Source organism: Rutidosis leptorrhynchoides, chromosome 5 (genome assembly GCF_046630445.1).
Source record: "Rutidosis leptorrhynchoides isolate AG116_Rl617_1_P2 chromosome 5, CSIRO_AGI_Rlap_v1, whole genome shotgun sequence".
NCBI lineage: Eukaryota > Viridiplantae > Streptophyta > Magnoliopsida > Asterales > Asteraceae > Rutidosis > Rutidosis leptorrhynchoides.
The window spans coordinates 390,564,338-390,592,293 of NC_092337.1; the positions used below are offsets into that span (position 1 = coordinate 390,564,338).

At 38.9% G+C, this 27,956-nt stretch overlaps 1 long non-coding RNA gene across 3 annotated transcripts; it reads left to right on the forward strand.

Annotated features, from left to right (window-relative positions):
- Nucleotides 1–24,922, forward strand: LOC139846520 (uncharacterized). 3 transcript variants are annotated; one of them, XR_011759085.1, is made up of 4 exons: nt 1–258; nt 444–471; nt 24,669–24,719; nt 24,832–24,922. It is a non-coding gene; the product is annotated as an uncharacterized lncRNA (long non-coding RNA). The 3 variants fall into 3 exon arrangements; XR_011759084.1 differs by having other exon boundaries at nt 24,672–24,719; XR_011759083.1 differs by lacking the exons at nt 24,669–24,719; nt 24,832–24,922 and adding an exon at nt 5,621–6,168.
- Nucleotides 24,923–27,956: the final 3,034 nt, after the last annotated feature.

Genomic DNA, 27,956 nt, shown 5'->3' on the forward strand with positions numbered 1-27,956 from the left:
TTTCTTCTTTTCATTACTCCATACCCCTGACATCTTCTCTTCTTCCTTTTTCTTTATTTTCTCCAATTGCAAACTGATTGCTTGAATCGTTAGATTTTTCTTTAATCGCCGATGGTGTTGCACGACGTTTTAGGGTTTTTTCCAAGCGTGTATGCTAACGTTTTAGGGCTACAAAATTCTTTACAAACCGCTGCTGCTCTGGTGTGACATATCTCCTGCATATTAGGGTTTAAAAAACCGCTGCTGCTCTGGCTCCAGGTATGTGCTGTTATGTGTCTTAACTTTTTTTTTTGTTAGGGTAATGGTGTATTATTCGTTTATGGGATATTGCCTCAAGGTAACACTTACATACATACATTTATATAATATATTCAATTAAGTTTTTCATACATACATTTATATAATATATTCGATTAAGTTTTTCATATGTTATTTATTTGCAGATATCTGTCTATGGGATATTGCCTCAAGGTAACACTCTCAACCATTTAGTTGCTCACATCAGTTGCATCTCTCTATCATTTTTCACAAGGAATTTAAAATATCCAACTTAATTGAAAGCTTGCACTGCGAAAAAAGAAATGATAGTTGCAATTTTAACGAATGAAATTATTAGTACAAATAAGCTGAACCCAATAGCAAGTATTTGTTTTGTTAATGTGTAACGCCCTTTTGAAGTTTAAACTAAAAGTGTCATTTTGGTTTTGTTGTATATTAGTAATATAATTTAGTTTGAAATGTAAAAATGCAAGTTTTGGAATGAAAAAGCAGGTATTACACAATTAAAAGTGTTATAGTTGACCATTTTGACCCCTTTGATCCGTTTGGACCATACGGTGTTAAACCGAGTATTTGTCAGTTTCGACACGTCCACAATGTTGTGTCAAGTGTATATGCAGGTCTTGGTATTCTTAAAATGGGTTTTGATCTTAGTTTGGCTAAGTTGGGAAATTTTGACCCATTTGGGTCATAGTTGTCCTATTTGACCCGTTTGTACTATTCTTGGAAATATGAAGTTCTAACATGTTTAAAATGTTATTTTAGAGCTGTGGACTGATTTTGGGTCACTCGGGTGCGTTAAATAAGAAATTGGGTAGTCAACCAATTTAAGTGTCATTTTGGGCAAAAGTATTAAAATGAATCTCGGGCCTACTTTGCAGGTTTGTAAGTTAAAAACGGTTAAGTTTGGAAGAAAACCAATAATTGGGATTGAAAGTATTCACGGCAAGGTTTAAAACGGTATAAGATATGTTTGGTATTTTCGAGTCTAAATAAGTTTTAAATGGGTCTAAAGTTCGAATATAGCAGCTAATAGCTGCTGGACAACAACAGAATAGTATCAGTAGAGTGCAACAAATCATGTCGTGGGGCTGTTTTCGTTAAGTCATAACTTTTAAACCGTAATTCCGTTTTTAACAAATAAATAGTCTATGGAAAGATGGAAGAGTCTATTTTTCATTGGTTCAAGTCGAAAGTATTAAATCTGCTTGTGCAGGACCCGAGAGCTGTTGAAAAGTGGCTGTACACACGCAAAAAAAATAAATAAATAAATAAAATAAAAATAAAAAATTGCAGTGGTTGCAACAGAATCATTAAGGTTGAAAGAATGTTTATAAGCGGTGGTTGCAACAGAATCATTAAGGTTGAAAGAGTGTTTATAGGCAGTGGTTGCAACAGAATCATTAACAATGTTTCCAGGGGCGCATGTGGTTTAATTTCTTTATTTTAATTATAATAAAATTTTATACCTTCATTTAACCCTAATTCAAATTATTTATGCAAATTTTATGCGGTTTTATGTTCATACAGACTGCAATTCCAGGTCGCAAGGCTTCTGTTAACTGTACACATTGACTTCCTAATAATAAGTTTGCTTTTAAAGGTACCGTTTTTTTATCTTCTTCATATTTCATTAGTTATTATATATTCCATTGTGTGTTCGATTAGTGTTGTGTAGGGGGTAATTGTGTGGTATTCCATAGTAAATTTTACTTGTGTTTGTGTTTGTGTTGTTATTGTTTTTTTTTTTTTGCTACTGTTGCCTTCCAAAATTGATGCTTTTTTATGTGTGTAATTTGAGATTAGTTTTTCATTATTTTTATATCTGTAATTTGTAATACCTGTTTATTTTTGGTTTAACTGTTTGTTGTTTGTTCATGTTGCAGGTGCTTAACTGTAGTACATGTTGTTATTTTAGTATATTGCTGCTATTGATAGCTGATGTTGGTTCATATGCTGGTATGTTTCATTATTAACTGGGGTATATGTTGTGTTATGTAATGCACATCTTCCTCATCATTCTATATATGTGTATAGATGATTCAATCCCCGTTACAAGTGTATCAATAGTATTTATATATGTCTTTTTTCTTTCAATGCTTAACACTAGAAAATGGTGTCGCTGCAAAAAAGTTGGAATCTTATCGACAAATTAAAAGATTGTTATTAAATTGTTCCAAATCTCAGATGGGGTCTGATGTGCTATTGATTTTTATTAAATCGGCGTGTTCAGAGAACTATATGAAGCAATTCATCTTCAAATCCACATGTTCATAACCCATAATATTTCTTGATAACTATATGGAGCAAATCCATTGTACTTATTTTGGTATTTCTGTTTGTATAATAATAATTCTATTAATTCCTTTTACAAGATAATGATGACCCATACATGTATACCCGTTCTTTTGTTAGGGTTAATTGTTTGGGGTGACGATCATAGGTTCTGTTGACTGGCTTCTGTTCGTCTAGAACTTCAGTGACACACTAATCAGTTATAGCAGCAATGGTGAGCTCACGCCACCCAATATAATGTATACATACTACAATTTGTGTTGGTCAATGGTTGCAGCTGTCATATGTTTTTTTTGTTGAATTTGATATAAAAAGATGTATTTGTTTTGATATTCAGTTAACTTGGGTGTTGAACGAAAATTGCAAATATTTTGACGTTCCATTTTGAATTCATAATAATAGGGAATCTATGTTGCTCTGTTTTGTAGGTGACCTTTATGTTTAAACTTCATTCTTACGACGACAAAAACGGGATCATATCTTGGCATGGTAATGTTTAAATTGCAGCCATGGTGGCCTGTAAATGCGTCACAAATGATCTTACAGTGCTCTAGAGGAAATCAGGCTGTGATGATAACGTATTGTATGTGGGCTGAGTAAGTTGAATAAACTTTTTCGTATCATGGCTGTGCAATCTCTGGATTGCAGCCATGACGATTTGTTTTCGATTGGTTGGTTTATGCCTATGTCTGAGCCACAAAGAAAACCACAAAGATTTGCAATACAGGTTTTTTAGTGGGTTTTTTAGTCACGTGACACATTCGTATTAACGATTGTGCCTGACTATGTTCATAATTTGGAATAAAAATGCATGGTTTTTCTAGAAAGAAGAATATTAAAACAGGTTGTGATGATTAAATCATTCGACTTGATTTGACAAATGAGTTAAAATGGTTTCGTAGCTTGGCGTGGCAACTTAAAGTTTACAGCCATTATGATTCCTGCTCTTTTGCTTGACTTCAACCACTTATTTGAGCCTATGTCATTGCTCGTCTTCTATTAACACAAGTAATAATTGTGTTTTGATTGGTCCACCTGGTCACCTCCCCTCACATAAATTACTGCTCATGGTTTCCAAATTTTTTTGCCAAAAATTCTTTCACGAACGATTGCTCCCATTCATCACACTTGCTTTTGCCTGCCGATGTTCATAGTTTGGAATAAAAAATGCATGGTTTTTCTAGAAAGAAGAATATTAAAAGAGACTGTGATGATTAAATCATTCGACTTGAGTTGACAAATGAGTTGAAATGGTTTCATAGCTTGGCGTGGCAACTTAAAGTTTTCGCTCGTTACGATTCCTGCTCTTTTGCCTGACTTCAACCACTTATCTGAACCTATGTCATTTATGTCATAAACGGACCATATTTGCTTAGAAACTTGCTTTAGTCGCCAACTGTGTCGGCGATGGTTGTTGCGCTGAGTGTTTGACCGTCGAAATTCGTTTACGGTTTGCACATTTTGAGTTGACGCTGGTGGTTTTCGCCGGTTTCAAAGATGAACATTCAAGTAATTTAGAGCTTTATTTGAATCTGTGTTTGCTTATTATGTGTCATGTTGGTGGATGATACAAACGTTGAAAAAGAAAACTATGATTTCCATACAGAGGTGGATTCAGGGAATATAAAGGACAAAAAAAGATGACAATTCTGTACCCGAGTATGTTTTCCCGGAACTGATCCAAGTAAAGGAGAAGGATGATATTCCAATTAATAGCTCACATGAATTCCCTGAATTGGTTAATAAGATTACAGGTATTGGTATGAAATCAACAGAAAAGAATGATAGTGAAGCTCCGAAAATTGATTATTTACGTGCAGCTAGTGGAGTTCATCAGAAACAAAAAGTGAACTTCAGATTTATTCCCTAAGAAGGGTCAATGGATGATGGAGTTGATGTTGTATTACCTACGGCCTCGGTTAATCAGGCTATGGAAAGGTACAACAATACATTGTATGGTTACTTTCTGGGTAAATGTATGGCGTTTCCTGTGGTTCAAAATTTTGCTACAAATGCTGATTAAATCATGATGAATTCAAATGGTTTTTTCTTTTTTAAATTTTCTACCGAGAAAGGATTAATGGATGTTTTGGAAGGTGGCCCATGGATGATTCGAGCAGTTCCTATTATTTTAAACAAGTGGTCACCGAACGTATCGCTCACCAAGGAAGATTTAACAAGGGTGCCAATATGGGTTGAATTACATGATGTTCCACTTGTGGGTTTCATGGAGGATGGTTTAAGTTTGATTGCGTCAAAGGTTGGAATCCCGAAAATGCTCCACTCATTTACAAGTACTATGTGTTCGGAATCGTGGGGGAGACCAAGTTTTGCTCGTGCTCTCATTGAGGTCTCGGCTGAAAAAGAGCTTAAACAATCGGTTAATGTTGCAACTCCATGTAGAGAAGGGCAAGATCGAACAATTGATGCAGTAAGAGTTGAGTATGAATGGACACCGCCACATTGTTGTTGTGTCTTTGGCCATAAAGACTCACAATGTCCTAAAAATATTGTCGTCGAACCAGTGAAGGATGAAAGAGATGCTGATGGGTTTCAAATGGTTACTAAGACAAAGGGAAAAGGCTCTTTAATTGGTAGTAAACAACCAAGTAATGGGCGTATCCCAATGGTAACTAAGACGAAATTAGTATACAGACCTATTAACAAGCAAGCTAAGGCTAAAAGTTGTAATGAAACAGGGGCACGAGTAAAAGCAGTGGGGTAAAAGTGGATAATTCTTTTAATGCTCTTCGTGATAATGAAGATGATGATAATCAGAAACTCCATCTTGTTGATGAAAGCAGCGATGTCGAGGAGGATACAGGAGAAACAACGACGTTTATTATTTCGGAGGGTGCAAGCACACCCGTATTGGACGGTTTCAATGATTAGTTTGGCATCTTGGAATATTATGGGTCTGAACCAAACCCCTAAACAAAAAGAGGTTCAGGATGTTATAACTAGCAATAAACTATGTTTATGTGCTATTTTGGAATCACATGTCTCTATAAAAATTAACGGGTATATGTAATTCGGTTTTCCCAAGGTGGAGTTGGACATCCAACAACAACATATGTATAAGTGGTACTAGGATTATTTCGGGATGGGATCCTGATGTTATAAATCTACTGGTGATTTCAACCTCCGATCAGGTTATTCACTGCCGTGTTTCTTCTATAAATAAATGGTGATTGTAGTTTCTATGTCTCACTCATATATGCTAGCAACAGTTACATTCAAAGAAGAGTTCTTTGGCGAGAGTTAGATATGCACATGGGATGCGTGGGAAGTGATCCCTAGGCTATTGTGGGGTATTTCAATGCTTCTTTATCGCTTGATGATTCTACTGCTGGTACTTCTCTAATTACCATAGCTATGCAAGAGTTCAAAGAATGTATATATAATATTAATATGGTCGACTTGAATCATTCGGGATTCCGTTATACATGGAATCAAAAGCCGCATGGGGAGATGGGGATGCTTTGCAAAATAGATCGAGTTATGGGAAATGACAAGTTTATCCGTAAGTATATTAATGCCTATGTTATCTTCCAACCGTACAGAATATCGGATCATTGCCCCGCTGTGTTGAAAATTCCCTCCCCGTTTGTGCTAAAGCCCAAGCCTTTCAAGTTTAGTAATTACATTGCAAAACATGAGGATTTTCAAAGTATTGTTGAGACTGGATGGAGAGTAGATGTTCAAGGTCATTCCATGTTTCGTGTGGTGCAGAAGTTAAAGCTCCTTAAAAAGCCACTCCGCAAATTAATGTGGGCCAAGGAGAACTTTCGTAAGCAGGTTGTTGATCGTCGATTAGAGCTTGATGCAGCTGTTGAGTCCCCAAAATTATTAAGGATTTAATTATGACAAAACTGTAATTTATTTGCACTAAAGTGTTATGTGCAGTCAGCACAAGTTTGTTCATGTATTGCTGTGTCGAGTGTTTAGTTTGCTGCTCAGTCTACCAGCACAAGGTAGACAGTGTTCTTCAATCAGCACAGGATGTGTACTCAGCAAATCAAGAACATGAAGTGGCTCAGCAATGAAGAACCAGCACAGCTGGAATTCAGCTCACTACACAAGACAGCTATGCTCCATTATAAGCATAGTCGTTTCCCGAGTGGTTTAATGGTACTATTCAACAGAAGTCAAAGGCAAAGTTGAACAGAAAAGGACACGCGTCGGCGGCTGACAAGTGACCTTACAAGACCACGTGGGAATGCAGAAGTTTAACACATGTGCAGACATGGGTTATACTTTGTCATCACCTAGGGAACACAACATTCTATTTGTTTAATCAAATAGTGGTGCCAAACCGAATTGAGGTGTTCCTGCAAATAGCTACTAAAGAGGAAAGAAGAGAGCATGCTCTCTGATATAGTTGTCTCCACAAGTATAGACATCCTATGTACCAGTGGACAATAGAACCATTACACGGTTAATAGGACTACTATAAATTGTTGTATCCACTATTGTAACAACTAGTGGTGTGGGTTTATTTTTTATAGAGTCAAAACGTGTAATAGCTGTTAGTTTACCTCTTAGCTATAATCTAGGTAATCTGTATCAACCAACTATCATTCCGCCAAGGATAGTTGTGATTCTTTGTGATTCAATCAATAAAGAATAACTGTTGAAAATTACCTGTGACTCTATTTACTTGCATGCTTGAATACTAATCGGTTTAACTGTTAATTTATTTGAAAAGAAATTGTATTCACCCCCCCCCCCCCCCCCCCCCCCCCCCCCCTTCCACAATACTCCTGTTGTTATCAAGGGACCAACAACTGGTATCAGAGCTTCAGTCTTGATAATTAATATATTGGATCTGAATTCTCTCATGGCTGCATATTCTAATACAGCTTACCTTGAAAATGGCTCATCCAATAGACCACCCAAATTTGATGAAGATGAGTATGAAGCTTGGAAGGCAAGATTCATGCTTCACCTTGAGTCTATTGACCTACTCATGCCTGGTATCGCAACAGATGGTCCATTTGTGCCTACTGAGACTATTGGTAGTGCACCAGCTATAGCTGACACTCCTGCTGTTCCTGGCAGAGAGGTTATTCTCACTCCTTCTAGATGGGATGCTGAGGATAACGTCGTGTTGGACTTGACCCTAAGATCAGAACCTTGTTAGCTATAACTTTGCCTAACCCACTGTTCAAACTGATTAAGGGAAAAGAAAATGCCAAGCTTATGTTGGACTATCTAGATGTTACCTATGAGGGTATGGGAGAAGTTAGGCAGAACAGAATGATTGCTTTAAAACGTGAATATGAAATGTTCTTTGCCTACAAGAATGAAACCCTTAAGCAAACCTTCATTAGGTTTAACTCCTTGATTGCTGACCTGATCACTTTGAATGTCACCTATACTGAGTTTGAACAAGTTAACAAATTCATAGATTCACTGCCTACTAAATGGAAATCTGTTACTGACTCCTTAAGAACCACTCAGACCCTAAAGAACTTTAACATGTCTTCTCTCTACAGTTCACTTTGGAACCATGAGAAGGCAGAGGCTAAATTTGAACTTAACTTGAAAGAAAACTTTAGGTCTGCCCCCACCACTTCAAAATCTTCTAAGACAGATGATACTGCTCTTATTGCTGCTGCTAAAAAGAAAGCTCAAAAGGCTTTACTGGTTCAAAAGATGCTGGCAGAAGAAGAGTCAGCTGGGAGTGATGTGGATAGTGGTACTGGGTCTGAAGAAAGCAGTGATGATGAAAGTGATGCAGAAGGGTTTGCTGAAGGTATGGCTTTACTGGCTAGGCAGTTCAAAAGGTTCAATCGTAATAGAACCAGCAAGTCATACAAAGGGAGTAAGAAACCGAGTGCTAGGTATAGCAGCAAGTCAGTCAAGGGTCCTAAATCTGAGTGTTATAATTGTGGGAAGGTTGGACATTTTGCTGCTGAATGCATGTCCAGGAAACCTTCAACTTCACATGCTAACTCTTTCTCAAAAGCTGACAAGTACAAGAACAAGTACAAAGCTATGAAAGCTCAGATGAAGGAAAGTGCTAAGATTGATAAAAAGGGTAAAAAGTCAGAAAAGGTTCTAGTTGCTGAGCATCATGATTGGGATGAACCCAGCTCGTTGTCTTCCTCTGATAGTGATACTGATGATGATGGTGCTGGTTATGCTCCAGAAAAGAAGCTGTGTTTAATGGCCAAGGAGGTCAAGGAGTCTGATGAGGATGATAGTGGTAGCAAGTTTTTGGCTGATATGAGGGAAGCTGATCAGAAAAGAGATTCTCCTCAATGGAAAACTGAATTGATGTATAAGGTTGATAATTTTTGAACTTATACTGATGATGAAAAGGCCGAAATGTTTGACTACCTAAGAGCTGACTTATGCAGAGGCAGCAAACGTGAAGAAGTTTTGATAACAGGCAACAAATCTTTAAATGAGAAACTTAAATGCAAAAATGATGAAATTAAAATCTTGAAAGATGATATTTCCAAACTTGAAAAACAAAATTTTGCTTTAAGGTCTCTTCACGTTGAGGCAGCAGAAGTCAAGAACCAGCTGGATAATCTTAAAAAGGTTGTCGCTTCATGGTGTACATCTGCTCAACGCACAGCAAAGTGTGTTAACGAGCAGGTGCCTGCCCAAGTTGAAGCTTTCTTTGCTGGTGACTATGCTGCTGCTGCTGCTATTGCAGAGGTTACTTTCATGGACCCAATTCTTGAAACAGATCCTGAAGCTGTCTTGCCAAATACTTTTGCCAAGATAGTTAAAGGTAAAAAGGTCTTGACAAATAAATTTGTTAGACCTGCTACTGTGTCCCCACCACCTGCCATGAAAGAGATTTTGGAGGATGAGGTTAGAGTAAGAGAAGCCAGTACCTCAATTGATGAGACTACTGACCCCTCAAGCATCTACTACATGACTCCAAAAGAAAGACGTATTAAAAGGGAAATCACTGAAAATAATCTTAGAAAAATTAAACCTACTGATTCCCTTCGTGTTCGAGTTCCAATTGTGCTGAGCCACTGATGACAAACTTACTGGTCAACCAGTAGCTGCAGACAAGCCAGTCAAACGTAATACTGGCAAGTCCAAGGCAGCAGGAAAAACTTCTTCTAGTTCATCAGCTTCAGTAGATAAGCCAGTAACTTCCCACAATGGCTCGTCAAATGATAAAGGCAAAGCAATACGTCATGACTATGGTACTGGTTCCAAGAAGAAAGCTGCCCTTGAGGGAAAAGCAAAAGTGGACTCGAATGAAGAGCTGTCTATCACTGAGATTATGACAGTTAAGCTTGACCAGCTAATTGAGGCAGTAACCAAACATCGCCTCGATCCTCTCTACAATGTGTTTGACCCATCACCGATACCAAATGTGAGAAAATGCTACAAATGTGGCAGCAAGTTTCACTTAGCCAACCGGTGTCCTTTTACCCCAATCCCGTCTGCTGCTGCTTCTTCAAGCAAACCAGCAGACAGGAAGAGATCATCAAAGATGACCCTTCCAGAACCCATCCTTGGATGTGTTCCCAAAAAGAACTAATCTCTTAGCTACTGTGCAGGGCATTCAAAACAAGCAAATCTGATATCTCGATAGTGGATGTTCGAGACATATGACCGGATGTAAGTCCCTGCTGATGGACTATCAAGAAAAAGATGGTCCAGTTGTTTCGTATGGAGATAATTCGTTGGGTTACACAAAGGGTTTTGGTACTTTGACTAATGGGAATGTCACATTCTCAAATGTTGCATATGTAGTTGGGCTTAAACATAATTTACTCAGCATAAGCCAAATGACAAGCAAGAACAAGATAGTCCAATTCAGAAGAAAAATTGGCACTATTTTTGATAAGACAGGGAAGCCACTGCTGACTGCAAAACGTCATGAAAACATGTATCAAATTGACATGAACACAGCAGTCACAACAACTGATACTTGTTTCTATTCGAAGGCAGCAGACAACCTGAAATGGTTATGGCACAAGAGACTCTCACATCTCAACTTCAAAGATATTCACAAATTATCCAGTAGAAGCTTGGTGTCTGGGCTACCCACCATGTCTTATGTAAAGGACAGACTGTGTCCTGGTTGTGAAAAGGGAAAACATCACCATGCCTCATTCAAATCAAAGCAAATCTCATCTGTTGAGAAACCATTTCATTTACTTCATATGGATCTTTTTGGTCCTGTTAATGTGGCCAGCTGTAGTGGGAAGAAGTATACACTGGTTATTGTTGATGAATATTCCAGATACACCTGGGTATTCTTTTTGAAGCAAAAGAGTGAAGCTGCTGATGAAATTATCAATTTTATCAAAAGAATGGAGCTTTTAAATGAGCAACTGGTGAAACAGCTACGAAGTGATCATGGTACAGAATTCAGAAATGCTACATTAGAAGAATTTTGTGCTGATAAAGGTATTTCACAGAACTTTTCTGCTGTGAGAACACCTCAACAAAATGGTGTTGCAGAAAGAAGAAACAGAACTCTCATTGAAGCAGCAAGATCTATGTTAGCCGAGTCTGGGCTAAAAAATTCATATTGGGCAGAAGCTGTGAACACTGCATGCTTTACCCAGAATAGATCTCTAATTGTGAAATGACATCAAAAAACTACTTATGAAGTTCTCAAAGGAAGAAAACCCTCAATCTCATTTCTTCATGTATTTGGCACTCCCTGTTTCATTCTAAACAATAGGGATCAGCTGGGCAAGTTTGATGCTAAGGCTGATGAAGGTATATTCTTGAGATATTCCAACATGTCAAAGGCATATAGGGTTTTCAATAAAAGAAGGGGTTGTTTTGAAGAATCAATTAATGTTACATTTGATGAAACTGCCCCAGCCTCATCTTCCAGTCAAGAAGATGAAGAGTTATTGTTTGAAGAGCCTACTCAGCAAGCTCTTGACGATGAAGAGGAACCAGCTGCAAATCCCTCGCCAATCCATGTTGCTGGGTTCTCTGATGATGAGATGGAACATTCTGTTCCATCTGTTTGTAAACCAAGTGGACCTACTGGCACTACTGAAGTCCTACAACTTGAGCATACGTCTACTGGTTCTGAAGGATCACAAGCTGGTACTGGTTATATTAATACTGAACAGCCGTCTCCAATTGCTGCTCATACCTTTGAACCAGCTGATGATCTAGATGTTGTGTGTTCCACGACAAGCTCACCTGTTCATAACACTAGATGGATAAAAGAGCATCCAATTGAGCAAGTCATTGGTAATCTGGCTAGTGGTGTTAAAACAAGAAGGCATGCAACCAGCAATTTCTGTATGCATGTAAATTTTGTGTCTACCATTGAACCTAAATGTCCTGATGAAGTAATCAAAGATCCAAGCTGGGCAGGAGCTATGCAAGAAGAGATCTCCCAGTTTGATAGGAATAAGGTTTGGACATTGGTACTTAAACCTGATGATGAAACTAAGAAAATCATTGGTACCAAGTGGGTTTTCAAGAACAAGATGGATGAAGATGGGATTGTGATCAGAAACAAAGCTAGATTGGTAGCTCAAGGGTTCAAACAGGAAGAAGGATTGGATTATGGAGAGACTTATGCTCCAGTGGCTAGGATGGAAGCTATCAGACTGTTCTTGACGTATGCTGCTAAGATGAACTTTAGGGTATTCCAGATGGATGTTAAATCTGCATTTCTAAATGGGAAGCTGCAAGAAGAAGTTTATGTCAAACAGCCTCCTGGTTTTGTAAGCAGTAAATATCCAGACCATGTCTACAAGCTAGACAAAGCTCTTTATGGCCTCAAACAGGCTCCAAGAGCATGGTATGAGACACTTCATGTGTATCTCACTGGTATAGGTTTTAAAGTTGGAACAATTGACACCACTCTGTTCTCAAAAGAGACAGATGGTGATCTCTTGCTGGTACAGATATATGTGGATGATATTATTTATGGATCTAAAAATGAGAAACATTGTCAAGATTTTTCAAAACTTATGTCAAAGACATATGAAATGAGCTTACAAAGAGACTTGCAATACTTTTTGGGATTGCAAATTAAACAACTTGATGATGGAATTTTTATAAGTCAGGATAAATATATCAAAGATATGCTAAAGAAATTTGGTCTGGCCTGTTTAAAAGATATAGGGACTCCAATGGCAGCAACTATTAAAATAGATGCTGATCCCAATGGTGAACCAGTCAATATCACTGAATATAGAGGTATGATTGGATCCCTACTTTATCTCACAGCCAGCAGACCAGATATTATGTTTGCCACATGTCTCTATGCCAGATATCAAGCTGATCCTAAAGAGTCACACTTGCTAGCAGTCAAAAGGATATTTAGGTATCTGAAAGCTACTGCTAAACGTGGTCTTTGGTATCCTAAAGACCAGAATTTTGAGCTAATTGGGTATTCAGATGCTGATTTTGCAGGGTGTAAAATAGACAGGAAAAGTACTACTGGTGGTTGCTAGTTACTGGGTGGTAGGCTAGTCAGCTGGACGAGCAAAAAGCAAAATACTGTGTCCACATCTACTGCTGAGGCAGAATACGTTTCTGCTGGTAGTTGTACTGCTCAAGTACTGTGGATGCAAAGTCAGCTGAAAGACTATGGTGTTCATGTTACAAAGACTCCAATCTACTGTGACAACACAAGTGCAATAGCTATCACCAACAATCCTGTGATGCATTCAAGAACAAAGCACATTGACGTTCGATATCATTTCATAAGGGATCATGTTCAAAAAGGAGATGTGGAGCTACATTTTATTTCAACAGACCAGCAGTTAGCAGATCTATTCACAAAGCCCTTAGATGAGAAACGATTTAACTATCTCATCTCTGAGCTGGGTATGCTTGAACTTTAAATAAAAGACAATTTTTGTTGGTGTGCTGGCTCTACAACATGTAGGGCAAACCAGTAAGTCATTTTTGATCACTTACTGCCTACATGTAAAACACTCAGCACAACAAGGTCTTTTATACTTTGTTTACTCAAAATGTTTTTAATTGAAATAATAAATAGCTCACAAAATTAAATGATTCTTTAAATCTGAAACTCATTTACTCCCAATGATTTAAATTAAATTCATGACATATTAAATGTAACAAAGTATTTTGTATTTAATACATAACTTATTTTGTGGTTTTTAGATCATTTTTTTTTTGAATTAAAACCTGCTGCATTTAATGTTGAATGGGAGGTATGAGTGTTCAAGCCATATATACGTCAAATCAACAGTCTGTGTCCCCTCGAGTGTGCCAGTCTGTCACATCTGCCCACGCGCCTGCTAATGGCAGTTGTCATTTTCTCTCTCCTGCCTTTTTACCCAATCACAACGGTTAAAAGAGTGTTTTATCTTCCATAATAACCTTCGGTTATTCAGTTTTCAAATTCACACTCTTCTCTCTAAAAATCCCCAAATCTTCAAATCAATTCATACATCCATCTTCTACGAAATCATCAATGGCAGAACAACAACATCAATCACCACCTGCTGCAAACCAGCCAGAGGAACAACAACCACAGCAACAACAACCGGTAGCACCACAACAACCGGAACAACAACCACCACCGGTCATCGAAGAACAAGTGGTGCAGGGCCCTCTGTTCAACCTGCACCCAAGCCTTGTTAGGGCTGCAAATGCACCATAACACTCTTTCATTCGCCTATCAAGAGGCAATGCTGCTCATGCCCTTTCAATTCCCAAATTCAAAGCCAACTTGGGCTATGATACGCTTATCGATTACATAAGACAATCACCACTGGCTCGAGCTATTACCGGCGTACATTCTCGTCTTTATCCGGCTTGTTTGGCCAGATTCTGGTATACTGACACCACGACCACCACTCAACAGAACGTTCCATGTATTCGTGGCATGGTGACTGAAACCCTAGCCTGCTCCATCACTGTTGATGCCATCCGACGTGCTCTCCAATTAAACATTGGTCCGTTAGTTAATTCACCAACCAGTGATGAGTTTAGAAGAGAGGTACTGGAGATTATAGGGTTTGATGGACTAGTGGCTCATACGCCCTTAAGGAAGCAGATGCCACCTCTGTGGAACTATTTCTTTGGCTTGCTGACTCATTGCATCAGTCACAAGTCCGGGAGCTTTGATCAGTGCTCAGATTTTGAGCTGAAGATTGGTCATGGGATGTTGTTCAATCGAAATATTGATTATGCCGGTGAAATTTACTTAAGGCTAAGGGAAATGGTGCTTGCACCTAAATGTACACACTTAATCCCCTTTCCAAGGTTTTTGAGCCTTGTTTTTGAAAATGAGCTGGGTGAAGCTTACCAGCAGATTGCTGATGAATCATTCGACCTGCCTCCAAAACAAGGGGGAATGCCAAAAGATGCTCCTGCTGCTCCATATAATGTCCTGACACCAGGCATGCTTGAGTATCTTGCTGCTCGAGGTGGAGTGAACCAACCGGCTGCCTCTGGTGCTGCACCAGCTGAGGGGGAGGGACCTCAGCGAAAGCCAGCTGTAAAAAGGAAGAAGCCAGCTACCTCAACTAGTACAGCCACCGTCTCACATACTGGTAAAGCTGTAGTTGTATTAGAATCTAGTGCGCTCTGATCATAAAGAACAACCCTAGTCTTATATACTGACTATCCACTTCTAGTATTAGAATCCGTTGCTTAACTATTCCCTGGTAACAGGCAAATTCAAACGAGCAAAAGCTGGCTCCAGGCTCACCACAGGGGAGATTGCACCAGTCTCAACTGCTGCTCCTGCAAAGGATGTGGCTATGGAACCTGGTGCGTTTCTAGACCAATCAGCAGAAAATTATAACATAATTAAAAATCTTTTATCTGCTGTCTTGAAAAATGAAAGTGGAGTTAAAGGTATAACCCTGGCTCCCAAGCTGACTGGTTTTAAAACTAATGTTAAGAAGAGTAGCAACCCATACTCTTCTAGCCAGATACTTCCACATTTTTCAAAATTGAACTTAATGCTATATCCTCTACTGACAGTACAACCAGCAGAGCACATACCTGACCCCTAAAGCAAACTTGAGCTGGGTCCTCATCGTGTTGAACCAGCTCAGGATACTGCACAGCCATTATGTTACTCGGATCATGATAAGAGTCTCACTCCTACATCATTACCAGCCAGAACTCTTACACTATCTGGGTCAACATGTGTCGCCAATGAGTCAGCAGAGTCACAGCTGTACTTACAGACACCTTCTTCTGTCTCATTCGAAGGGCTGACCAAATCACCAGTCTGTCCTCAGAGACCAACATCAGATGCAATTGTTGAGTCAAATTTATTTGGTTCTACAGTTGTTAACATAAAATGTTCTATTGTTTCAGTTCTTAGCAGGGTAGATGAACAGGCAGAGGGGGAGCAAGTTAAAGATGATATTATTCCTACTGAGCAGATTGCTGCCTCTGCTACTGGTATTGGTGCTACTGTTTCTCCTACTGGTGGTGCTGATGCTAGTACTGTTGCTTCTACAGCTGCTGGTGATACTGCTCCCAGTATTGCTGCTTCAACTACTACACCTGAAGTGGAAGATGAAATCATAGTGGATCCTCCTGTTCTTAAAAAAGTAATTGAAAATATTGTCAAGGATGTTCTACTTGATGAACCTGTCACTGAACCAAAGGGTGACATTGCGTCTGCTGCTACTACCGATGCACAAGATGTTATCATGGATGCTGGTAAAAGTGCTACTTTTCCATCAGATTCTGGTTCACAGGGTAATACTGTTCTGGAGGGTCTTGATTTTGTTAATACTGGCTATGTTGGCTATGTCCCCACAGAGCCAACGGTGGATACTGATGCTACTAGTGTTATTCCGGATGTTTCTGATCTTCAATCAAGACACTTTATTACTGTGGATTTCACTGGTAATCTACAGGTGTCTGATTTCACAACGGATACTTTCTTTAAAGATGCTACAGATGCTGCTTCTTCACCTACTGCACAGTGATTCTTCTCAGGCTTCTGTTTCTGCTGAGAAGAAACCTTATGTGTGCCAGGTACTAGATCCTGATGAAGTTGTACCTAACTTCATCTATCGGGGAGCGTCTATTACTCCCAGAGTTGCTCTGCTGGTGGATCAGCTAACTATTGATCCTCAAACTGCCATAGTCTCAGCCAGCAAATTGCCTCGCGAGGAGCTGACTGAACTATTGTCTCAGCTTGATCGACCAGCTCAAGAAGAAGTTTATGAGAGGCTGGCTACTTTAGAACAGATCAACGAGCAGCCATATTATCATTTTTTTGGCATGTCTCCAGCTGCTTCTCCATGGCCTGGTACATGGAGGCCTCTCAAGTTCATCAGAGATCCCTCTACTGGTAAATATGTTATGCAGAATATTCCTGATTCACCAGTACCTTCTGAGTCATCAGCTTCTTCCTCATCATCATCTTCTTCTGATGGTGATGCTGATAAAGGTACTGGTAAGGATGAACCAGTCACTCATGATAATGTGACTGGTACCAAAGATAAACCAGTGGATCTCACTGATGATGCTGACAAGGATACAAGTGGTTCTAAACTTTCGGGTGAAGGTAAAAATGATGGTGATCATGGTGACGAGTCAGATTCTGACCTTCCACCTCCACCACCCCACGGAGGTAATCCTGTGTCAGCTGCTTCTGACCACCCCTCAACCAGCTATGTTAAATTTAATGCTGATGAGGTGGCTGACATCTCCACCCTGGCTGTCTATAAGACAATAGCCGAGGTTATACCTGATCTACAATCCACCATTCACACTGCTATTGTTGATAGTGTGACTGAAGCCATACGTAACGCTGGGTAAGCTACCACTTCTAATATTGAATCCCAGCTCAAACAAGTATGTGCCTTTGCAGATCTTGCGGTGGCTGCCATTGTCAAACAACATGAAGAGGAGGAGGACTTAAAGAAACGAATCATCTCTCACAATGAGTATACTGAGGACATTGCTCGTCTTCAAGCTGATTTAGATGCTGCTAATCGCAGAATTCTTTTTCTTAATGAAGAAAATACAGTGCTACATGAGAGATTGGATTCACAGGAACAGCAAATGGCTAACATGATTCCTGCTTCTGCTTATGTTCAAATGGTTGAAAATATGCATCGACTGGCTACCCTACAGGGTGATGTTAGGGCCATTGTTGAGCAGATGGCTATGGGTGTTGCAAGCAATGAAGTTAGGTCTTCCAACCTTCTTCTTCGACAATTTGGCGTGGATCATGGTGCCCATCTTACTCCTGAAGTTGCTGACTGGAACAATTTTGCATTCTCTGTTCCAGATTCAGATAGTGACCTTGATGGACAGGTCTCCCCTGTTCACCTTTCTGCCCCTGCTGATGACAAAAAGGGGGAGAAGAAATCTAAAAAGAAACTCAAAAAGAGAAAACAATCAGAGGGGGAACATGAGCATGAAAAGGCTCCAAAACAACCAAGGAGAGATGGTGATGGTGATGGTGGTGATGGTTCTACTGGTCAAGACTCTGGCACTAAGCCCAGCAACGCTCATACTGAAGCTGGTGTACAGGCAGCTGGTGAATCTCAACCCAGTGTGTCTGCCACATCAGTGGATGATATTGGTTCTGGCAGTAAGCCCAGTGATGTTTCTGCTTTGGCTATTGCTGAAGCTTTTGTTGTCTCTCAAACTATTGAAAGAAGAATGAAAAGAAAACTGGAGAGACATCAGAAGAGACAGCAAGAATTAAATGATGCCTTCAATGTCAAATGGGATGCCTATGTTGCTCTTAAACGTCACAGAATTGAGCATAGGAGATGGCTGACCCCGAAAAAGAGGGACATTGATGATGACCTGATTGACATTGATAAATTCAAAAAGGATGCACGAAAAAGAAATGCCAAATTCATGATCAAATACGACAAAAAGAGGGCAAAGTTGTATGCTGAGCGAGCAGATAGGATCAAACGGATGACTCCAGAAGAAATGAAAGATTATCTTGCATCTATTGAGTCAGGGGGAGAAGTTAGAACTGACATTTTTATGAAGTGGTTAGATGCTATGTTAGAAACCAGCTCATCTTCTCGCCCAACATCTTCTGCACAGCCAGCTACACAACATAAGCGAGCAGAAACAATCAATCTTGATGATGATGATATTCAGGGGGAGCATCTTGCTATCGTTCCCTACCTGCCTCCACTTGAGCTAGTATCAACACAAGAACCATCAGCTGAACCCATGCCCATAAATAAACAAAGGGTGAAATCTGCTCCTAGGGACAATCAGCCCCTAAGGAAAGGACCTTATCTGAGGCAGCTGATGAAGATACTGAGGTGGTTGTACCAGCTGATACTAATCAGTCAGCTGGTACTGAAGACACAGTAAGGAGTGCTGTGAATGAAGACCCAGCCAGAAGTGTGCTGCTGGGTGTTACAAGTGTTGAAGACCCAGCCAAGGTGGTTGAGCTGGGTGCTAATCAATATGATGATACGGTTAATCCTGCTGACTTTACAGTCTGGGGTAGTGGAGATCATTTATTTGTTCAATCACCTATCTCTCCCCAGACCTTCACTTATTTTAACAGAACAAAGGATAATCGTGTCAATCAGTTTCCAGTGAGTTCATCTGGCATAGGTGAATCAATCATGTATCCTCCATCTTCCCCAAAACGTCATGGTAAACACAGAACTTGGGAAGATGATTCAGTTACCCATGGTGAGCCAGACTTATTTAAAATGAACCCAGATGAAAGAGATGCTTACCGGCTGGAGATCACTGTACAGGAATTGCTTGAGCAAAGACAAGCTGCTATCAATGAAAGGATACGCCAAATTAGATTGCTGCATCATCCCCTTGATCAGCCACTCTACATCACTGCCTTGACTTATGGCATTGAAATTGGTGTATACTTAAACAACAGTGGTCAAAGGCTCTCTACTGATGAGGAGAAAGCTCAATTTCAAGAGGCTCACCAGCTGGGTATGTATCTAAGGGAGTATCGTGCTGCCCTGAGAACTGAAGAGGGTAGAAAGATGATTGAAACAGCAAAATCCCTGAAAATCACTGCCGACGATTATTTGTTTGGTCTACAAGCTGAAATTCAAAGAAGGGAGGCTGCTGATGCTGAACTCGCTGAGAGGGTAAGGCTCCAGGATATAGAAGACAAATTGGCTTCTGATAGAAAGCAAGAGGCTGAGTCCCTAGAATTAGCCAAAGCCATTGTCAAAGAACAGGATAAGGCATTTGATAAGATGGAAGCTGCTGAGAAAGCACCTGCTACTGCTCCTATAGAATCTGTTCGTACCGGTGAATTTCCTGATCATTATTATAGGAGTAGGTATGGTGATGTGATGAATAGAAGATCCAATCCCAGCAGGATCATCAAAGTAAACAGAGGGTCAAAAAGAGCGTTCAATGTTGTAAGGGAGAATTAAGTTTAAGAAAGAATAAACTATGATGAGTTAAGATCCCTTGGATTTAGTGAATGGATGGAGATCTTGGAGTATTTCATTGGTAAAGGTGAAAGTGCTATCAAAAATACACTTAAATCTGAACTCCAACAGCTCTTCAAGAAAGCAACAAGGTTTGAGAATGCACCAGTGGTGAATGTAGATGAAGTCCTCTCTCAAAAACCTAAAGGAAAGCAATCCAATGGTGAAGGACCAACCGGAAAAGGCCCCATCATTCTACCTCCCCATATCCCTGTATTTGAGCATGCTGATGTACCTTATCTGTTCCCTGAAGCCTGGAGAATCAAACAAGAGGAGCTATCTGAAGAAGAACGAGAAAAAGATAAAGATAGATAGTCTCCTATGTGCTCAAATTGTATCTTTTGTTTAATTCACTTTTCATTCTGTTGTTGTTGTAATTATTGTACATATTGTGCTGTAATGAAAGTGAAATGAGTTTATCTTCCAAATCATATCAAATTATAAGATATGGATAACTCAGCAAAAGATCCCAAAACAAACTTAAAAAGGGACAAATTTACTGCCTATTTTTATTAGGTCCCTCCGTGCTGACTTTAGTGTTTTCTCTACATGTCATAGGTTTTGTCATCATCAAATAGGGGGAGATTGTTGAGTCCCCAAAATAATTAAGGATTTAATTATGACAAAACTGTAATTTATTTGCACTAAAGTGTTATGTGCAGTCAGCACAAGTTTGTTCATGTATAGACAGCAGATATTGCTGTGTCGAGTGTTTAGTTTGCTGCTCAGTCTACCAGCACAAGGTAGACAGTGTTCTTCAATCAGCACAGGATGTGTACTCAGCAAATCAAGAACATGAAGTGGCTCAACAATGAAGAACCAGCACAGCTGGAATGCAGCTCACTACACAAGACAGCTATGCTCCATTATAAGCATAGTCGTTTCCCGAGTGGTCTACATCAATGGTACTATTCAACAGAAGTCAAAGACAAAGTTGAACAGAAAAGGACACGCGTCGGCGGCTGACAAGTGACCTTATAAGACCACGTGGGAATGCAGAAGTTTAACGCATGTGCAGACATGGGTTATACTTTGTCATCACCTAGGGAACACAACATTCTATTTGTTTAATCAAATAGTGGTGCCAAACCGAATTGGGGTGTTCTTGCAAATAGCTACCAAAGAGGAAAGAAGAGAGCATGCTCTCTGATATAGTTGTCTCAACAAGTACAGACATCCTATGTACCAGTGGACAATAGAACCATTATACGGTTAATAGGACTACTATAAATTGTTGTATCCACTATTGTAACAACTAGTGGTGTGTGTTTATTTTTTATAGAGTCAAAACGTGTAATAGCTGTTAGTTTACCTCTTAGCTATAATCTAGGTAATCTGTATCAACCAACTATCATTCCACCAAGGATAGTTGTGATTCTTTGTGATTCAATCAATAAAGAATAACTGTTGAAAATTACCTGTGACTCTATTTACTTGCATGCTTGAATACTAATCGGTTTAACTGTCAAGTTATTTGAAAAGAAATTGTATTCACCCCCCTCTACAATACTCCTGTTGTTATCAAGGGACCAACAGCAGCCCAAAAAGCACTCGATGCAGACCCATATTTAGTGGTTAATAGACAAAACGAAAGTGATGCCTTAAAAAAGTATCAACAAGCCATTTTAGAAGAAAAGGATTTTTTGAAGCAAAAATCTAAAGTTGAATGGTTAAGGGTGGGCGATAGTAACTCTAGCTACTTTCATAAAGTAGTAAAGGGTAAGATTAACAGGAGCCGAGTTCAAGTTATTCGTGACGTGAATGATATTTTATTTGAAGGACAGGAGGTTGCAAAAGTTTTTGTTAAACATTATAAAACTTTTCTTGGTAGCAATACTCCTTGCAATGAAATAAGAGAGACAGGCACTCTATTTATGAAAAGTATTTCTCCTTCAACAGCGGCGGATATGATCCGACCTATATTAGACGAGGAGGTAAAACAAGCTATTTTCGATATTGGTGAAAACAAGTCTCCGGGGCCCGATGGCTACTCATCAACTTTTTTTAAAAATGCTTGGGGTATCATAGGCGAGGAAGTCACCAAAGCAGTCCAGGATTTCTTTCGCAATGGCCAGTTATTATCGGAATTGAACAATACTATCATTTCCCTTATTCCTAAGGTTCAATCTTCGAGCAAAGTCAATGACTATCGGCCTATTTCATGCTGCAATGTTCTATACAAATGTATAAGTAAGATTATTTCTAACCGCATAAAATCTTCCCTTGAAGAGGTAGTGAGTAAGAATCAATCGGCGTTTATTCCGGTAAGAAGTATATCGGATAACATCCTTCTTACTCAAGAGCTTATGAAGAACTACCATTTAAATCGTGGAACTCCTCGATGTGCTTTTAAAGTAGATATTCAAAAGGCTTATGATACGGTGAATTGGGATTTTCTTGAAGAAATTCTTATTTACTTTGGTTTCTCGATGAAAATGGTTAGATGGATCATGAAGTGTGTGTCTACTACCTCGTATTCTATTAACATTAATGGTGTTCTTCATGGTTTCTTTAAGGGGAAACGGGGGCTGCGTCAAGGGGATCCTATGTCCCCATATCTATTTACGTTGGTCATGGAAGTTCTTACTCTAATGCTTCAGAGAAATATGCGTAGTCATGATTTGTTTCGCTTTCATCCTCGATGTGACAAACTAAAAATCATCAACCTATGTTTCGCTGATGATTTGTTTCTATTTTCTCATGGGAGTATTGTGCCTATTGTGGCGATTCATGATGTTATGGAGGAATTCAAGAAGTGCTCGGGTCTAGTGCCTAGTTTGCCAAAAAGTACGACTTATTTTGCAAATATCTCATCGCCCCTAAAACATCAGATTTTATCGATTATGCCATTCGAGGAGGAAAAGCTTCCTGTCTGCTACCTTGGCGTTCCATTAGTCTCTACTAGACTGATGTATAGGGATTGTTTGGTGCTTGTGGAACGAGTTAAAAATAAAATTCAAGACTGGAAAAACAAATTTCTCTCGTTTGCAGGTACGGTTCAACTTATAATCTCTGTTCTTACGGCTATGCAGATTTATTGGGCATCGTCTTTTATGCTTCCATATGCAATCATCAAAGAGATTGAGAGACTAATTCGCGGTTTCCTATGGTGCCAAGGAGACTTGAAGTGTGAGAAAGCGAAAGTTAAGTGGGATGATATATGTCTACCGAAAGAGGAAGGAGGTTTGAGTATTCAAAGACTTAAATATTGGAATGTTGCTCTTATGTCTAAACACATCTGGAATATTCTTTCAAACAAACAATCTATTTGGTGTTCCTGGATTCGTATGCACAAGCTCCATAAGCATAATTTTTGGGAAGTGAAGCCGACTGCTGATGCGAGTACGACCTGGCGTAAAATCCTGAATATTAGGCCTATTGTGCGCGAATTTTTTGTTCACAAAATTGGTGATGGTCAACACACATCATCATGGTTTGATGGATGGTCGAGTGTTGGGCCTTTGTCAAATATAGTGTCATGGAGGGATATACATGGTGCAGGGTTTCATGAGCACACAATGGTTAGTGATTTAATTCACCACTCTCATTTCCGATGGCCTGCAAATTGGGTAGTTAAATACCCGGTACTTAATTTGATTTCTTCTCCTGACATAACTAGTGATCGTGATGTTATAAGGTGGAGAGGGGGTGACTCCAAACTTCATGATTTCTCACATCGTGTGGGATACGATTAGGCCTCGGAGTGAAAAAGTTGATTGGTACTCGTTAATATGGTTCTCTAATTGTATCCCTCGACACGCATTTTTTACTTTGGTTGGTTATTGGAGAACGATTAAAGACTCAAGACAGGTTAAAAGCATGGGAAATTCATCAAAGTACGGTGTTGGTTTGTCCACTGTGTAAAACTTGCCCAGATTCACACAAGCACCTATTTTTCGAGTGCTCGTATTCAGCAAAAGTTTGGGATAAGGCGTTGGATGTTATTATGCCGCCTTTAAGAGGAAGAAACTGGAAATTGATTGTTGATATGTTGGCTCCAGTTGCATCTCGAAATTTAGCTAAAGTGGTGGAGGCTAAATTGGTATTTGGTGCTGCTGTTTCTAATATGGCGGGAGCGAAATAATCATCTTTTCAAAGGAAATATTCGAAACGCTAATCAACTGTTTGAGTCCTTATTTTCAGTGGTCAGGTTAAAATTTATATCTATACGGTTTAAAGACTCGAGTGAAGTTGCAAGACTACGGCAGGCGTGGCATCTGGATTAGCAAAAATACTCCCTAGTTGTTGGTGGTTTTGAGTCAAATGTTTTAGTTTGTCTCTTGTTTCTTGGTTGTTTTTGTCTGGTTGCAAGACACTCTTGTAACTCCTGAACTTCATGTTTCATTCTTTATTTTTTTTAATAATATTCGCCGGGGTAACCCTTTACCCAAAAAATATTATGTGTCATGTTCATGGGATTTATTTTCAGCATTTTGCTTCAGTGATGCCAATTTTTTTCAGTCGTTTTTTCCACTTTCTGCACAACAATATATTTTTTGGTGTATGCAGCTGATTTCAGGTTTAAATTTCAAACAAGAGTTGTTTCAATTAATTTTGTTGTTTGCATAGTGCAGTTGTCTGACTTGCATTTTGTTGAATTAGGGTTTGTTTAGGTTGTGGGAGGTTAAAGTTCCTACGACTGTCCTTTTAGAGTTCTACCCTTTGGCAAATGAGACAAATTATAATAGGTGAATCACGTGTGTGATCTTTTATTTGCAGTAGGTTTTCGAAGAATTGATGGAGACGAAATCAATTATAGTTCCGGACATGGTAAATCTTTCTTTCTTCGAAATGATTTTAATGTTATTCGTTTATTTTTTTTTATTAATATCTTTATTTGATGTCGATTAATCGTGTATAATTTGTAATTTTTTAACTATAGGTTATAAAATGGGTGGGTCGAGTAATTGTTCGTTTAACTAATTTGTTCGTTTGCACTTACCTTTCAGATTATAGCTTGCATATGTATCTAGAACATAATGCTTTTTATTTATTTATTTAGCTTTTGTAATTAACCTTAGCAATAACAATTGAATGAATATCAACTGAATGAATATCAACTGTATGCTGGTAAATTTTGAAACGTATAATACTTTGCCAAGTGTTATGTTTAAGGAATAGCCATCAATAATTCATAGCCGCGTAGCGCGTACCCCTCAATCTTGTTTATAATCATGGACTAAATCAGTACATAAAAGGGGAGCTTATACATTATTTATGGTATGTAATCATTTAGATGATTGGTAAGATTATAAAGACTAGCCATTGGGAAATATGGATGTGATCTTGCCGATGGTTGTGATCCTCTTTCTTTGGAAATGTAGACGTTATCTAATGATCCAAACAAGTTTGCTTTATGATGCCCCCGCAAGACAGAGGTACCGTCAGTAACTCCGATCTTGGATCGAAATTTGATAAATGGTATTCACAAAAGAGGTTTAGTGAGTGTATCAGCGATTTGATCAGGAGAGCTGATATGTTGAACACATAATGTTCCATCTTGAATCTTCTCGCGAACAAAATGATAATCAAGAGCAAGATGCTTCATACGGCTGTGAAAAACAAGATTGGCGCATAAACACGTTGCTCCGAGATTGTCACCATAGAGAATAGGAGGAGAAGAGATTGGAATGTCGAACTCGAATAAGAGATTTTCCATCCACAAGAGTTCTGCCGATGCATTAGCTATAGCCTTGTACTCTGCTTCCGTAGAGGAGCAAGATACTGATTTCTGTCGTGTGGATTTCCAGGAGACGATGTTACCACCAAGATATAGAACATAGCCAGTTGCAGAGCGGCCATTCTCTTTTATACCACCCCAATCGGAATCACTAAAAGCCGATAATGTTAAGCTTTGGCCTCGATTCAGATATAACCCATAGTGAATCGTACCCTTTAAGTAGCGCAAAAGTCGCTTGAGATCTTGCCAATGTTGTGATGAGGGATTATGCATATATTGAGACAACTTGTTGGTAACAAATGCAATGTCGGGACAAGTCATTGCAAGGTACTGCAATTGACCCACAACTTTGCGAAATTTTGGTGCATCAGTAAGATTGTTCCCATCATTTAGCAAGAGAACTTCAAAACTACTCATAGGAGTTGTAACTAGTTTTGCTTCTGACATGTCATTACTTGACATTATATCATAAATATGGTTATACTGAGATATGAAAAGACCATCAGTTGTAGGGATAGCTTGAACACCTAGAAACATGTGCAAAACACCTAGGTCTTTGAGAGCAAACCGGGCATTGAGCTTATAACACCCCGTCAAAATTCATTAACGGAATGTTAACTCTGGTCCCAATGCTCGGCTTGACTTCTACGTAACAGCAATGCTCTACAGCGGAAGCAACTAATATCTGAGATAAAACATGCAAAACGGGTCAACATAAAGTTGAGTGAATCTACAGGTTTGAGTAAATAGTTCATCATATATTTCATAAAACAATTTTCATAAATCATTTGTCGAAAACCATTTCTCAAAAGTTTGCATACAGCAAATGCCAAGTGTTAAACTGTTTGTAATCAGCGATGTCGAGTTTCAACTGTGTAGGACATCAAAAAGTTCTTTTTGTTTCAACTGCCGGTAGACATTACCATGTCTAGTTTCTAGTTTGTAAACATCAAGTTTAAGTAATATTCATCGTAAGTTAGGCCACGAGATTTCTTTGTAAGCTTCGTAAATGTATACATTTATCATTAGCACTTGATTATAAAACTTTAACCCGCGGATAGCTAAAGCGCTACACGTCTTCTCTTTACCCTTTCTAAGCATACACTGATCAGGTGTACAAGTAACAACAGAATAAGCACCTCGTAGGTTGAGGCGAGGTTTGTCAAACCTAACGGTACCGTCCCTATAATTCGAGCTTACTTAAAGTAATTAATATAATCAAGCTAAAGAATTTCTGATCTGAACTCATATGTATATTAGTTTAGTTACTCGTGCCTAATATGTAAAACATCTGTAAAAATAGTTTAAGAAATAGTTTCAAAAGCAGCATGTATCTCATCCCAAAAGTGTTGCTGAAAAAGGGACTGTAGACTCACCTTAGCAAAAGCACTGAAAAATCTCTTAGTAAAACCGTACGATAGTCGAACAATCACGACCGAATAACGCAACCTAGTCAAATAGGTCATCTTAAGTATACATATATGTCACACTATGTCAACCCATAGTGTACGCATAGTCCTAGTGCTCAGACTGACTCATTAAGTAAGTAAAAGTCAACTAGTCCAAGCAAGTCAACAAAAGTCAACCAAACTCAAACCAAAAGTCAACTCAGTCAAAGTGGTCAACTAAAGTCAAATATCTCAGTAGGTCATGAAATCATGGTCAACATATCAAACTTAAGTCAAACAACATGTTACAGTTCATAGTTTAGCAATTTGCACATTCGCAGTTCATCGCATGTCCTTAAAATACGCGCATCATAGAAAAACACGAGTATAAATCTTAGCACATAATTCATAAAAACATGGAAAATTCCAGATCACAACTAGACTCAAAATCAATTCCAAAAAGTCTGGCCAAGGCCTCATATGATGTCTACAAGTTGGGTTTCAGGAAAGGTCTAGTTACGGTTTACCAAATCAGTTTATCCATGCGCGTCAGTTTTGAAACATTTCTCATAAAATATTTAATATAGATTTTGACGAACGACTAATTGGAGATTACTCTAAACACTCCAAAGTGTTAGTGATAAAATAATCAAAGACATTAATCTAGCAAATTTGTACAGATTAGCCAATCTTTACAGACCCTTCAGTTTTAGTCAACAAACAGACATATCATTTGGTCAAGCTTATAACTCATGTGAATTCATGTTTTCAGAAGTTAGCATGCAAATGAAATACATCAAGGAACATATGAAATAACATATTCCATAAGATCAAAGTCTCAATCAATTTCTAGTTCACTCTAGGTCATTTTGTATAACTTTGAAAACAGATTCAGCACACTATAAAGCACGAATCTTCGTTTTGACGCACCGAGAGCAT